Below are 15,822 nucleotides of genomic sequence, written 5' to 3'. Positions count from 1 at the left end.
TTTTTGGATATTGCCGAAACAATATTATTGGATATTGGAGAAACATTATTATGTTTGTTTTATGTGAACATATAATATGTTTGGAATCATTTTGAGTCCAATCCAGAATCTGGTATAGTCTTCATAGGTAAAATCTTAAAAGTTATCTTCGGGAAGTGTTTGGGAGAATATATGTCATCAAACCCCCTGACATTTCATAGGAAACAATAATATTTGATTCATGATGGTGGGTATTTAAGATTCGGCCCGGTCGAACTTACTGCTGTATAACATGTATATAAGTTATTTTTATATAACATAGTTTGTAAATTTTTGCAATGAAACTTCGAAATGTGTGTTATTAAAGATTTACAGTGCTTGATATAAACGAAATCGACTGAGTTTTTGGATCAAATATTTTTTTTTTTTTTTTGCAAAAATAAAAATTTTGTAACAAAAAAACGTGTTTGGTATAAGAGTTTGAAATTTTCGAAGAAATTCAAAAACATACTAAAGCAAAACGTGAAGTGGAGTATATATATAAATATTTTCTATAGTTAAGGATAACCATTCAAAAGCACATTATATTTAAATTTTAAACAATAATTTTACAACCAACACATACACATATTTAGGAGTGAACAATTTTTTTGCTAGCTAACACCACTTTAATTGCATTCAAAATTTATCGAAATAAATATGAATTTTTATTAACGAATAATTTTGTACTTAATTTTTTTTTACCTTTAGGGCCGGTATAAAGTTGGCATTATCGCGCTAAAATGGTCGTGTTTCCACGGCTACTTTTCTTTAATAATTTATTTTAAAGAAAATAAACCTATTCAATTGTTGCTTTGGATCATTCCCCACCAAGTTATAATGCAATTCGCCCAGAAAAGTTGTAATGTTATTCTGGTTTTACTGATTCGACTTTTGCCGCTAAAAGTTCGAGTTTAGCAGCTAAAATCGTAATTTTTTCACTAAAGTGACAACTTAATCAGTAAAAAGCCATAAAATTATACATATTTGTTGCAGATTTCATTATAACTTGATGGGGAATAGGTTAGGATAAAGTGGCATCCCGATTAAGTTTCGGACTCACTTAGACTATTCAGTCCATTGTGATACCACATTCAACTAAAAGTAAGTATTACATATGGGCACTTCTAGTTTTAACCACTGAATCTCCTCAATTATTTTCTTTTGTTGAACCAACCAGATTGTTCCAAAAACATTAACAGACTGCTTAAGATAACGTTTTCCAGGTCCACCAATAATCTGAAGCTATATGCCCCCATAAGCGTAGGAAGGCCTCTGGGGAGGGAGCTTAGACCCCCCCCCCAGAAAAATTTTAGCCCCCCAGAATTTGAAAACCTATTTACGATTTTACATTTTTATAAAAATTAAACAAGTATATACTCGTGCAAAGCACAAAGTTCCACTAAAGACTTTCATGCACAATCGAATTACTTGGGTTGTGGTATTTATGATATTTATGAAATAAAGCTGTGGTTGAACTTATGATTTAGTTGAATAAGAAATAGTAATTGATATTAGAACTATTCTTTCATAAATTAATATCTTAATAATGCTGCAAAAAAGCGTCGCCAAAAAAGAAGTAAAAAAGTTTCTTTTGGGTCTGGAAGTGGTACAAAATTGGCGGAGAAGCGATGAATGTAATATGAACTTGTCATAGAACGAATGTCCACCGTTTCAACAACCGTTGCAATGAATTTGCATCACTTCTTAAGGTGTGATCTGAATTCAGTGTTTTGAATGTGAATTAAAAATTTTGTGATATTTTCCCAAATAAATAATTTTTATACTTTTTTTATGATTTTTAATGCATTCTAAGCTTGTTTGAAACGTTTTTTCAAATATTATCGATTTTTCTATAATGGATTTAGCATTTTTGAGGCAAAATTTGAATACTTTGTACCATTTTATTTATTCTTACTCTTTTTTTAAAATATTTGAAAAAAGAAAAAAAAAATTACGCATTAATTTGGACCACAGGTACCAGTTCTGTAATAGGTCCGACAGTGGCAATTTGCACCAATTTCCCGTAGGGTACTTTTAGTTGCTTTATTATAAATTGATTCTCGAGTTATTTTGATGTCTATTTTTTATTCAATTTTATGAAATAAAACATTAGTTGAACCTATAAGTTCAGTCTATAAAGTTTTAGCTAGGGGGGCTATATCCCCCCCTAGGAAAATTGTCTAGCTACGCTAATGTATGCCCCTAAAATTTGCTTACGCCTTACACAAAATGCAGGACACTCACTCAAGAGGTGTTTAATTAATTCCTTTTCCTCCGCATCATGACAGCTCATACAATAGTCATTATACTTCGCGCCAATAGTTTTTGATAGGCGATTTGGCAACCCGACCCGTTATAGCAGATATCGGGAGTGATATCTGACGTCTTGAGAACACTAGCAAATCTAGTGTGCGGTTCCAGTTTACATGGGGCCATATTTGCTTGGTGTCGTTACAACCCTTGCAATTCTCCCATCGAACATTTGCCATCATGACAGCCTTCTCACGCAGTAATAGCTTGCAGGTAGCCAGAGACATACCAACAGATTCTAGTTCCCTTAGTTCTAGTTTTCGAGTTAAGGAACACAGAGTCCAAGGATTTTATTGCAGGTTGACTGTCTGAGTATATATTAATATCCCAAAGCGAATTATCACAAAGTTTGTATTCCTTAAAATGGATTATTAAAGAAAAGTAATCGTGAAAAAATTTTAGCGGATAAACTCGAACTAATACCCACCTATAATGAAAAATAATTTTAGCGGCAAAACTCTTAAAGCCCGCTTTTATTTTTGAAAGTATCCGTCAACTCCTCTTGGACTACTTATTAATAAAGAGGAACTAAACTTTGTTTTTATAGATTTTACTTTTTAATTTTCACTGTTTCCCCCTTTTTTATTTTACTGTCCCGACTCTAAACAGAGTATTGTGCCCTTTCGTTATTTTTTATGAAGATCCCTTTGTAATTTTTATATTTTCACACTGTGGAACAGGGTATTATAAGTTAGTGCATATGTTTGCAACACCCAGAAGGAGACGAGATAGACACATGCTGTCTTTGGCAAAAATGCTCAGGGTGGGCTCCTGAGCCGATATAGCCATGTCCGTCTGTCCGTGAACACATTTTTGTAATCAAAGTCTAGGTCGCAGTTTTAATCCAATCGACTTCAAATTTGGCACAAGTATGTGTTTTGGCTCAGAATAGAACCCTATTGATTGTGGAAGAAATCGGTTCAGATTTAGCTATAGCTCCCATATATAATTCGCCCGATGTGGACTTATATGGCCCCAGAAGCCAGAGTTTTACCCTAATTTGCTTTAAAATTTTGCACAAGAAGAACAATTAGTACTATAGTCAAGTGTGTCAAATTTTAGTGAAATCGGTTTAGATTTAGATATAGCCCCCATCAAGGCCGTAGCCAGGATTTTAATTCGGGGGGGGGTTCAACTTAAAAAAAAAAATATTCATATAATCTCATGTGTAGAAAATTTTATTTATGCATAGGTATGCATACAATATTTTTATTCCCACCACCATAGAATGGTGACGGGGGTATAATAAGTTTGTCATGTGTTACAAACACATCGAAATATCGATTTCCGACTATATAAAGTATATATATTATTGATCAGGGAGAAATTCTAAGACGATATAACGATGTCTGTCTGTTGTAATCACGCTACAGTATTCACTAATGAAGCAATCGTGCTGAAATTTAGCACAAACTCGTCTTTTGTCTGCAGGCAGGTCAAGTTCGGAGATGGGCTATATCGGTCTAAGTTTTGATATAGTCCCCATATAAACCGACCTCCCGATTTGGGGTCTTGGGCTTATAGAAATCGTAGTTTTTATCCAATTTGCCTGAAATTTGAAATCTAGAGGTATTTTATGACCATAAAGAGGTGTGCCAAAAATGGTGAGTATCGGTCCATGTTTTGGTATAGCCCCCATATAGACCGATCTTCCGATTTTACTTCTTGGGCTTATAGAAACCGCAGTTTTTATTCAATTTACCTGAAATTGGAAATCTAGAGGTATTGTAGGACCAAAAATACGTGTGCCAAAAATTGTGAGTATCGGTCCATGTTTTGGTATGGTCCCCATATAAAACAACCTCCCGATTTGGGGTCTTGGGCTTATAGAAACCTATAGTTTTTATCCAATTTGTCTGAAATGGGAAATCTAGAGGTATTTTAGGACTATACTTGTGCCAAAAATTGTGAGTATAGGTCCATATTTTGGTATAGCCCCCATATAGACCGATCTCCCGATTTTACTTCTTGGGCTTATAGGGTGATTTGTTAAGAGCTTGATAACTTTAAAAAAAAAAAAAACGCATAAAATTTGCAAAATCTCATCGGTTCTTTATTTGAAACGTTCGATTGGTCCATGACATTTACTTTTTGAAGATAATTTCATTTAAATGTTGACCGCGGCTGCGTCTTAGGTGGTCCATTCGGAAAGTCCAATTTTGGGCAACTTTTTCGAGCATTTCGGCCGGAATAGCCCGAATTTCTTCGGAAATGTTGTCTTCCAAAACTGGAATAGTTGCTGGCTTATTTCTGTAGACTTTAGACTTGACGTAGCCCCACAAAAAATAGTCTAAAGGCGTCAAATCGCATGATCTTGGTGGCCAACTTACCGGTCCATTTCTTGAGATGAATTGTTCTCCGAAGTTTTCCCTCAAAATGGCCATAGAATCGCGAGCTGTGTGGCATGTAGCGCCATCTTGTTGAAACCACATGTCAACCAAGTTCAGTTCTTCCATTTTTGGCAACAAAAAGTTTGTTAGCATCGAACGATAGCGATCGCCATTCACCGTAACGTTGCGTCCAACAGCATCTTTGAAAAAATACAGTCCAATGATTCCACCAGCGTACAAACCACACCAAACAGTGCATTTTTCGGGATGCATGGGCAGTTCTTGAACGGCTTCTGGTTGCTCTTCACTCCAAATGCGGCAATTTTGCTTATTTACGTAGCCATTCAACCAGAAATGAGCCTCATCGCTGAACAAAATTTGTCGATAAAAAAGCGGATTTTCTGCCAACTTTTCTAGGGCCCATTCACTGAAAATTCGACGTTGTGGCTCGTTAGTAAGTCTATTCATGATGAAATGTCAAAGCATACTGAGCATCTTTCTCTTTGACACCATGTCTGAAATCCCACGTGATCTGTCAAATACTAATGCATGAAAATCCTAACCTCAAAAGAATCACCCTTTAGAAACCGCAGTTTTTATTAAATTTACCGGAAATTGGAAATCTAGAGGTATTGTAAGACCACAAATACGCGTGCCAAAAATTGTGAGTATCGGTCCCTGTTTTGGTATGGTCCCCATATTAAACGACCTCCCGATTTGGGGTCTTGGGCTTATAGAAACCGTAGTTTTTATCTAATTTGTCTGAAATTGGAAATCAAGAGGTATTTTCGGGTCATAAAGAGGTGTGCCGAAAACGGTGAGTATCGATCCATATTTTAGTACAGCCCCCATAAGAACGATCTCCCGATTTAACTCCTGATTTGCCTGAAATTGTAAATATTATGGTATTTTAGGCTCACAAAAACGTGTATCGGATTAAGTTTTTATCGGTCCATTTGGTAATGCCTCCATATAAACAGACTTCACTTCTTCAGGGTGTAGAAGGCGCACTGATCATGAAAATTGGTTGAAACTCAATGTAAAATTTCCAGATTTTACTTCTACAGATTTAAGATTTCAAATCAAGACGTTATTTTATAATTTTCTTGCACACTTACAAGAGATTACAAGATTACAAGAACCAAACAAAAATGGTTCTTATAAATCCAGAATCTGATATAGTCCTCATAGGTGAAATCTTTAAATTTATCTTCGGGAAGTGTCCTCAAGTCCTCAAGCCCTCCTGAAATTTCAAAGGAAACCCTAATATTTGGTTCATGGTGGTGGGTATTTAAGATTCGGCCGAACTTACTGCTGTATATACTTGTTATAATATTAAATTGAGCCGACGGGCTTTTTGGGCAGCAAATAAATGAATGACTTCTTCAGTCGGCACATTTATTCGGCGATGAACCGACATTAATGCCAATCCTTTGAGTCTACTCTCGCTAGTCGAATTTCTAAGATACGTCTTTAATCTCTTCATTGTTGAAAATTAACGTTCGGATGAGCACGTAGTACCTGCAGGGATGGAAAATGCAGTTCTATAGTACTTTTTTCAAACCTTTTTCACCCCGGTCAGTACCATAGTACCCCCGCGAATGATTTAGTACCTTTTGTGTAGACATTTTTGAGTCGATATCAGATTTATGGTACAATAGCTTTGACAAAATATTTTAATATATCGAGAAATTACAAATTACAAATATGGCAAAACAGACCATGTGGGAAAAAAATCTATTTCGTAAAAGACATAGTCAAAAACAGGATTTTATTGAACTTCAAAAATGTTTTAGTCGAAAAACGAATGCGATTCTACATTATCGATTTTTTATTTCGGTAGAAAATGTTGTCAAAATTTTATTTCTATATAGAATTTTTGCAAAATTTTATTTTTATAGAAAATTTTGTCAAAATTTTATTTAAATTGAAAATTTTGTAAAAGATTTATTTCTATAGGAAATTTTTGCAAAATTTTATTTCTATAGAAACAATTTTGCAAATTTTTTTTCTATAGAATTTTTTTTGCAAAATTTTATTTCTTTAGAAAATTTTTGCAAAATTTTATTTATATAAAAAATGTTGTCAAAATTTTATTTTCTTTAAAATTCAGTCTCTTGACAATAATATTCCAGTGAAATTTTTGTTGAAATTTAGTAAAAAGTACCTTTCCGATCAAAAACTACCTTTTTTGTACTTTCCTAAAAATTGTATTTTCCATCCCTGAGTAACTGGCAAAGTGACCAAAATTTTTAAAAGAATATGCACGTTTGGAAATATCTCTTTATTGCTTCCATCGCTAAATTAGGCAGGTTCTTTTCGCAGGTTTTGCGCCATTTCATTTACACATGTGTGTTTGGCTGTTTCGTTGTTGTTCTATGGCCAAACAAAGCGAGTCATGTTCACAAAAAGAACAACAAACACACATAAAAAGCAGATATACATTTTCCAAAAATGAAATTTGTGGTGCGAGAACAAAAACAATTTGTTATTTTCGACCGTCGTTTGACGGACTTTTCAACTAGTATTCTATAATTTGTGCAAGTTTTATAGGTAAGCGTTTTTCAAAATAAAACCTCCAGCATTTCTTCAACATCTTCGAAAAGATGTTTCTATGCAGCTAAAAATATATATTTATTTATATAAAAATATTCATTCATTTCGGGGGGGGGGTTTGATCCCCCTCATCCCCCCCCCCTGAATACGGCCTTGGCCCCCATATATATCTTTCGCCCGACATGGACAAATACGGTCCCAGAAGCCAGAGTTTTACCCCAATTTGATTGAAATTTTGCACTAGGAGTACAATTAGTAGTGTAGTCAAGTGCGCCAAATTTTATTGAAATCGGTTCAGATTTAGATATAGCTCCCATATATAGCTTTCGCCCGATTTACACTCATATGACCACAGAGGCCAATTTTTAACTACGATTTAGTTGAAATTTTGCACAGGGAGTAGAATTAGCATTATAGCTACGCGTGCCAAATTTGGTTGAAATCGGTTCAGATTTAGATATAGCTCCCATATATAGCTTTCGCCCGATTTACACTCATATGACCACAGAGGCCAATTTTTAACTCCGATTTAGTTGAAATTTTGCACATATATATATATATATATATATATATATATATATATATATATATATATATATAAAGGGTGATTCTTTTGAGGTTAGGATTTTCATGCATTAGTATTTGACAGATCACGTGGGATTTCAGACATGGTGTCAAAGAGAAAGATGCTCAGTATGCTTTGACATTTCATCATGAATAGACGAACGATCTGCCACAACGTCGAATTTTCAGTGAATGGGCCCTAGAAAAGTTGGCAGAAAATCCGCTTTTTTATCGACAAATTTTGTTCAGCGATGAGGCTCATTTCTGGTTGAATGGCTACGTAAATAAGCAAAATTGCCGCATTTGGAGTGAAGAGCAACCAGAAGCCGTTCAAGAACTGCCCATGCATCCCGAAAAATGCACTGTTTGGTGTGGTTTGTACGCTGGTGGAATCATTGGACCGTATTTTTTCAAAGATGCTGTTGGACGCAACGTTACGGTGAATGGCGATCGCTATCGTTCGATGCTAACAAACTTTTTGTTGCCAAAAATGGAAGAACTGAACTTGGTTGACATGTGGTTTCAACAAGATGGCGCTACATGCCACACAGCTCGCGATTCTATGGCCATTTTGAGGGAAAACTTCGGAGAACAATTCATCTCAAGAAATGGACCGGTAAGTTGGCCACCAAGATCATGCGATTTGACGCCTTTAGACTATTTTTTGTGGGGCTACGTCAAGTCTAAAGTCTACAGAAATAAGCCAGCAACTATTCCAGCTTTGGAAGACAACATTTCCGAAGAAATTCGGGCTATTCCGGCCGAAATGCTCGAAAAAGTTGCCCAGAATTGGACTTTCCGAATGGACCACCTAAGACGCAGCCGCGGTCAACATTTAAATGAAATTATCTTCAAAAAGTAAATGTCATGGACCAATCTAACGTTTCAAATAAAGAACCGATGAGATTTTGCAAATTTTATGCGTTTTTTTTTAAAAAAAAGTTATCAAGCTCTTAACATATATATATATATATATATATATATATATATATATATATATATATATATATATATATATATATATATATATATATATATATATATATATATATATATATATATATATATATATATATATATATATATATATATATATATATATATATATATATATATATATATATATATATATATATATATATATATATATATATATATATATAATGTTCCGAGTTGGCTCCGAAACGGCTGAACCGATTTACTTGAAACTTTCAGAGATCGTAGGGGGCGTTCATGTGGTGAAAATAGGGTACCTCATTTTTTGACACCTGGTCGCGGAGGGGGACCTCCCCTTCGTCGGACTTTTTGAAAATTGGACCAAAGTTGACCGATTTGCTTGAAATTTTCATTGAAGATTGGGGTTGGCATCTAGACAAAGATCCGCTACTTTTTATTTCGATATTTGGTGGCGGAGGGGGAACTCCCCTTTGTTCGACTTTTTTTTAAAGTACAGTGAAAAAACTAAAATTCTTTAAATTATCTGAGATTTACAGAGAACATGTGGTAAGGTTATGGAATTAATATGGGGTACCCGATGATTTCATATGTGGATGGGGAGGGGGACCTCCCCCTTGCCCTACTTTTTGAAACTTGGAACAAAATTATGCGATTTGCTTGAAATTTTCATTGAATGTTGGGGTTGGCATCTAGACAAAAATCCGCTACATAATTTTTCGATATTTGGTCGGGGAGGGGGACCACCCCTTTGCCCGATTTTTTTTTTAAATACAAACAAAACTAAACTCCCCCGACTGAAATTTTACGGAAAAAATGGGTTAAGAGTTACTTGAAATTTACAGAGGACTCTGGAGAGGTTACGATATTAATAGTTGATACCTGATTTTGTGATATTTGGACGGAGGAGAGGCCGCCCTTTTAGGCTTATAAGTTGCTTGACATATTCTGGGACGTTTACAAAAGATACGCTACATCACTTTTCGATATTTAGTCGGGGAGGAGGTCCTCCTCTAAAACTGCAAAAAACAACAATTCTTAAGTTTTCTTGAAATTTACATAGGCAGTGGGGGAAGTTTATGAACGAAGAGGCAACCTTCCTTGCCCCACACTTGAAGGAAAGTTTCAAGAATTTTCAGGGAAGGTTAGGGGTGCTATTCACTACGGTGTTTGTCGATATTGTATCGGGGAAAGTGACGTCCCTTTAAAACAATAGAGCAAAATTTAAACATCGCCGATCTACTTGAAATTTACAGGGAACGTGGGAGGAGGTGATTAAATTTATACATGATTTTTAAATTAGTATATGATTTTTCGATATCTGGTTGGGGAAGGGGTTAAATTGAAATAAACTTTGTCGATTTACTTCGATAGAATTTATAGGGACCATTGAGTAGTTGCGAAATTAATATGGGGTACGTGATAGTCCGATATCAGGTCGGAGTGGAGCGAAGGTGGGGGGAGGGTTCCCTTTTGTCCGTTTTTTTTTTCTTAAATTGAAAATAGAGGGTTGTCCGTAAATGGGAACTCGGTACATAATTTTATGATTTTTGCACAGGCTTCTGCCAGATTTTCTTTTTAGTAAAGAACTTAAATTTACATGAAATTGGCAGCCAACGTAGAGGGTGCATCATTTTCCAACATTTTAGCAAATGTTAATGTGGTAAAATTTTTTACTATTTTTGCTTTTTCCGATTTATTGGATGGGAAACAGTAATTCTTTGTATGTTATTATAATATAGTGCTTAATTTTCAGATATATTGAGGAGAAGGATAACTTTTCTTGACAAACCACACTTAAAATTCACAAGAAAGATATTTGTATTTGTACCTATAAACGAAAAATGAAGTAGTCCGATTTGTTTAAAAGAATTCAATATATATATATATATATATATATATATATATATATATATATATATATATATATATATATATATATATATATATATATATATATATTTTTGCACAAGGGGTATATATATATATATATATATATATATATATATATATATATATATATATATATATATATATATATATATAAATATAATAAGTTTGTGCATTTGTATGTAACGCCAAGAAATATTGGTCATAGACCCATCTTTTAATATCCCGAGCGGCTTGGAATTAAATTCTGAGTCGATTTAGCGATGTCCGTCTGTCTGTCTGTCCGTCCGTCCGTCTGTCTGTATATGTAATTTTGTGCACATTTAAGTCCGATCGTCCTCAAATTTGGCATAGGGCCGTTTGTTGGGACAGAGACAATCGCTATTGGTTTTGGGTCTGATTTAGATATAGCTGCCATATATATTTATCCCCGATTTGGTCATAGTTAGCGTTTTTATCAACCGATTTTCTTGAAATACCGTACATCCAAATATTTTATGAGTCTCGAAAATCTAGCAAAATATCAGCCAACTCGGTTCAGATTTAGATATAGCTCCCATATATATCTTTCGTCCGATTTAGACTCATATGACCACATAGGCCAAAGTTTACTACCGATCTTCGTGAAATTTTGCACAGATGATAGAATTGACATTCTACCAATGCTTGGTAAATTTGATTCAAATTTAGATATAGCTCCCATATATATCTTTCGTCCGATTTGAACTTATATGGCCACAAAAGTCAGAGTTTTGCTGTGATTTGCTTCAAATTTTGCACAAGGGGTACGTTTAATAGTATCGCTAAGTGTGTCAAATTTTGTTAAAATCGGTTCAGATTTAGATATAGCTCACATTTATATCTTTCGCCCGATTTGGACTTATATGGTCTCCAAAGCCCGATTTTTGCCCTGACTTACTTCAAATTTTGCACAAGCGGTACTTTTAACGATACTATTGTATGTGCTAAATATGGTCAAAATCAATTCAGATTTAGATATAGCTCCCTTATATATCTTTCGTCCGATTTGAACTTATATGGCCTCAAAAGCCAGGGTTTTGCCGTGATTTACTTCAAATTTCGCACAAGGAGTACGTTTAGTAGTATTGGTAATTGTGCCAAATTTGGTTAAAATCCGTTCAGATTTAGATATGGCTCCCATATATATCTTCCGTCCGATTTGCACTCATATGACCAGGGGGGCCAAAGTTATACTCCCATTTACGTGAAATTTCGCATAGATAGCAGAATTATTATTCTAACTATACGTGTCAAATTTAGTCAAAATCGGTTCAGATTATATATAGCTCCCATATATACGTACACCAGAGTTGGGGAAATATGGTAGACTGTTACACATTTTAGACCCATTTTCAATGGAAGTTCCCTCCAATTAACTGGATAGCGAATTGAAAATACTTAAAATATTAAAATTAAAATAATTTTTTGTTTTATAAAAAATATATTTATATCGAATATTACAACAACTTCTTTCTTTGACCAAATGTACAGTCACTCTGCGCAAATTTTTGAGAGCAAAAAAAATTAGCTAAATATTTTCCAAAATTCTTATCCAGGTATTTAGAAAATGATCATGGCAAAAGTCTTTGACAATCGCTTTAGTTTAATATTTGCCCAGTGCGACCATACCCTAACGGCCATTTTCTTTTAGCTCCGTTAGACTTTAACTCCCAGTTAACAGAAAATAAAATGTAAATATCTTCTCTCCGATTAACTTTAACTGAAAATTTTTTGGTAGTTAGGTGCCTAACTGACATATAGAATATATAGGCGAGATGACAGATATGTCTATAGTACGGTTTAAAAGTTCGTTAGCTAACGTAGCACTAACTGAGCTTCATGAAAATGGGGGTAAGTGGCAAACTCCTAAGTCTTCACACTTTCTTTTCCCTTAGACTAGAATCTAAAACTACTTTGTCATCTGATTTGCTTTTTTTTCTTGTTGATTCTTCAAGGCAAAACTAAATATTTCTTATTTGCCAAAAGATTTATATCCAAATGCCTTAAACTATTTCTTGTCAAAAAATTTATTAACAAAAATTTGTGAAGGGAAAACTTATAAAAAGGGTGGACAATAAAAATAGAATTGATCCTTAGAGGATTCCAATGAAAAACAAGTATATACGGCCGTAAGTTCGGCCAGGCCGAAACTTATGTACCCTCCATCATGGATTGCGTAGAAACTTCTTCTAAACACTGCCATCCACAATCGAATTACTTAAGTTGCTGTAACGCTTGCCGATGGCAAGGTATCTTAAAACCTCCTAACACCATCTTCTAAATTGTATGTAAGTCCATACGTGGTATATATTAAATCAAAAAAGATCGATCCAATACGTATATAATTCAGTTTGACAAAATAGACATAAAATTTTGACAAAATTTTCTACAGAAATAAAATTTTAATAAAATTGTCTATAGAAATAAAATTTTCACAAAATTTTCGATAGAAATAAAAATTTTCCCAAAATTTTCTATAGAAAGAAAATGTTCACAAAATTTCTACAAAAATAAAATTTTGACAAAAATTTCTATAGAAATAAAATCTTGGTAGATTATTTTTGGCTTGAGTAGCAACCATGATTATGAACCGAATAAAATTTGAAAAAAAAAAATCTATAGAAATAAAATTTTGACAAAATTTTCTATAGAAATAAAATTTTGGTAGATTATTTTTGGCTCTAGTGGCAACCATGATTATGAACCGATATGGACCATTTTGTGTGTGATTGGACCTATTTTGGTATGGTTGTTAGTGACCATATACTTACACCACGTTCCTAATTTGAACCGGATCGAATGAATTTTGCTCCTCCAAGAGGCTCCGGAGGTCAAATCTGGAGAACGTTTTATATGGGGGCTATATATAATTATAGACCGATATGGACCAATTCTGGCACGGTTGTTAAATATCATATACTAACACCATGTTCCAAATTACAACCGGATTGGATGAAATTTGCTTCTCTTGGAGACTTCGCAAGCCAAATCTGGGGATCGGTTTATATGGGAGCGATATATAATTATGAACCGATGTGGACAAATTTTGCATGGTTGTTAGAGACTATATACCAACATCATGTACCAAATTTCAGCCTGATCGGATGAAATTTGCTTCTCTTTGAGGCTCCGCAAGCCAAATCTGGGGATCGGTTTATATGGGGGCTATATATAATTATAGACCGATGTGGACCAATTTTTGCATGATTGTTAGAGACCATATACCAACACCATGTACCAAATTTCAGCCTGATCGGATGAAATTTGCTTCTCTTTGAGGCTCCGCAAGCCAAATCTGGGGATCGGTTTATATGGGGGCTATATATAATTATAGACCGATGTGGACCAATTTTTGCATGATTGTTAGAGACCATATACCAACACCATGTACCAAATTTCATCCGGATTGGATGAAATATGCTTCTCTTAGAGACTCCACAAGCCAAATCTGGGGATCGGTTTATATGGGGGCAATATATAATTAAGGACCGATATGGACCAATTTTTGCATGGTTGTTGGAGACCATATACCAACACCATGTACCAAATTTCAGCCGGATCGGATGAAATTTACTTCTCTTTTAGGCTTCGCAAGCCAAATCTGGGGATCGGTTTATAAGGGGGCTATATATAATTATGGACCGATGTGGACCAATTTTTGCATGGTTGTTAGAGACCATATACCAACACCATGTACCAAATTTCAGCCGGATCGGATGAAATTTACTTCACTTTTAGGCTTCGCAAGCCAAATCTGGGGATCGGTTTATATGGGAGCGATATATAATTATGAACCGATGTGGACAAATTTTGCATGGTTGTTAGAGACTATATACCAACATCATGTACCAAATTTCAGCCTGATCGGATGAAATTTGCTTCTCTTTGAGGCTCCGCAAGCCAAATCTGGGGATCGGTTTATATGGGGGCTATATATAATTATAGACCGATGTGGACCAATTTTTGCATGATTGTTAGAGACCATATACCAACACCATGTACCAAATTTCAGCCTGATCGGATGAAATTTGCTTCTCTTTGAGGCTCCGCAAGCCAAATCTGGGGATCGGTTTATATGGGGGCTATATATAATTATTAGGGCTGTCACTCGGGATAAATCCCGTCCCGAAATCCCGGGATTTTCGGGACGGGATTTATCCCGAATCCCGGGATTTTTTATTTTGAATCCCGGGATTTTTCGGGATCCCGAAAAAATAATACCAATGTGATAAAATTGTGGTTTTTTAAGATTGTTTATTAATAAATTGGAGTCTTCACTCAGTGTAAACTGCCCTTAGATTTCATAACCGACAAATTGAGTTAATAAACATCTTGAGTAAGAATTTATTATACATGAGGTATACTAAAGAGCACAATTTCATCAAAAATCGAAATAAACGAGAAGGACCTTTGAATAATGAGTTCATGTGAAATGGAATTCGTGCCACATAAAATAAAAAGCAATGATAAAAGGTCCGTCGAAAATATGACAAGATCGCGATTATCTGACAAAAATTTGGATGCTGCGATATTTTTACTTAAATCGAAGTACAAAAGGATTATCACAAGTATACGAAAATACGCCTAATCTAACCTAATCCTTAAAATGTTTGCTGAGTAAGATTGCGATAAGAAATGGCTTTTTTCATTTATTTTTTTTTTTCGCTAAGTATGATAGCAATTTAAAATTGCTTTTAAATTTACTCTTATGTTCTTTTGTTGTTAATAAAATTGAATTAATTAAATAAATTGGTTTAATGTACAACAATTTTTTGGCGCTGTAAATTGTAATTAATTAAAATATTTAAAGAATCCCGAAAATTTCGGGATCCCGAAAAAAATCTCGAAAAATCCCGGGATCCCGGGATTCAATATTTTGAAATCCCGAATCCCGGGATTTTTAAAAATCGATCCCGAACGACAGCCCTAATAATTATAGACCGATGTGGACCAATTTTTGCATGATTGTTAGAGACCATATACCAACACCATGTACCAAATTTCATCCGGATTGGATGAAATATGCTTCTCTTAGAGGCTCCACAAGCCAAATCTGGGGATCGGTTTATATGGGGGCAATATATAATTAAGGACCGATATGGACCAATTTTTGCATGGTTGTTGGAGACCATATACCAACACCATGTACCAAATTTCAGCCGGATCGGATGAAATT

This window comes from Haematobia irritans, chromosome 3 (genome assembly GCF_050003625.1).
Source record: "Haematobia irritans isolate KBUSLIRL chromosome 3, ASM5000362v1, whole genome shotgun sequence".
NCBI classification, from domain to species: domain Eukaryota; kingdom Metazoa; phylum Arthropoda; class Insecta; order Diptera; family Muscidae; genus Haematobia; species Haematobia irritans.
Note: the sequence above shows the minus strand (reverse complement) of the source record.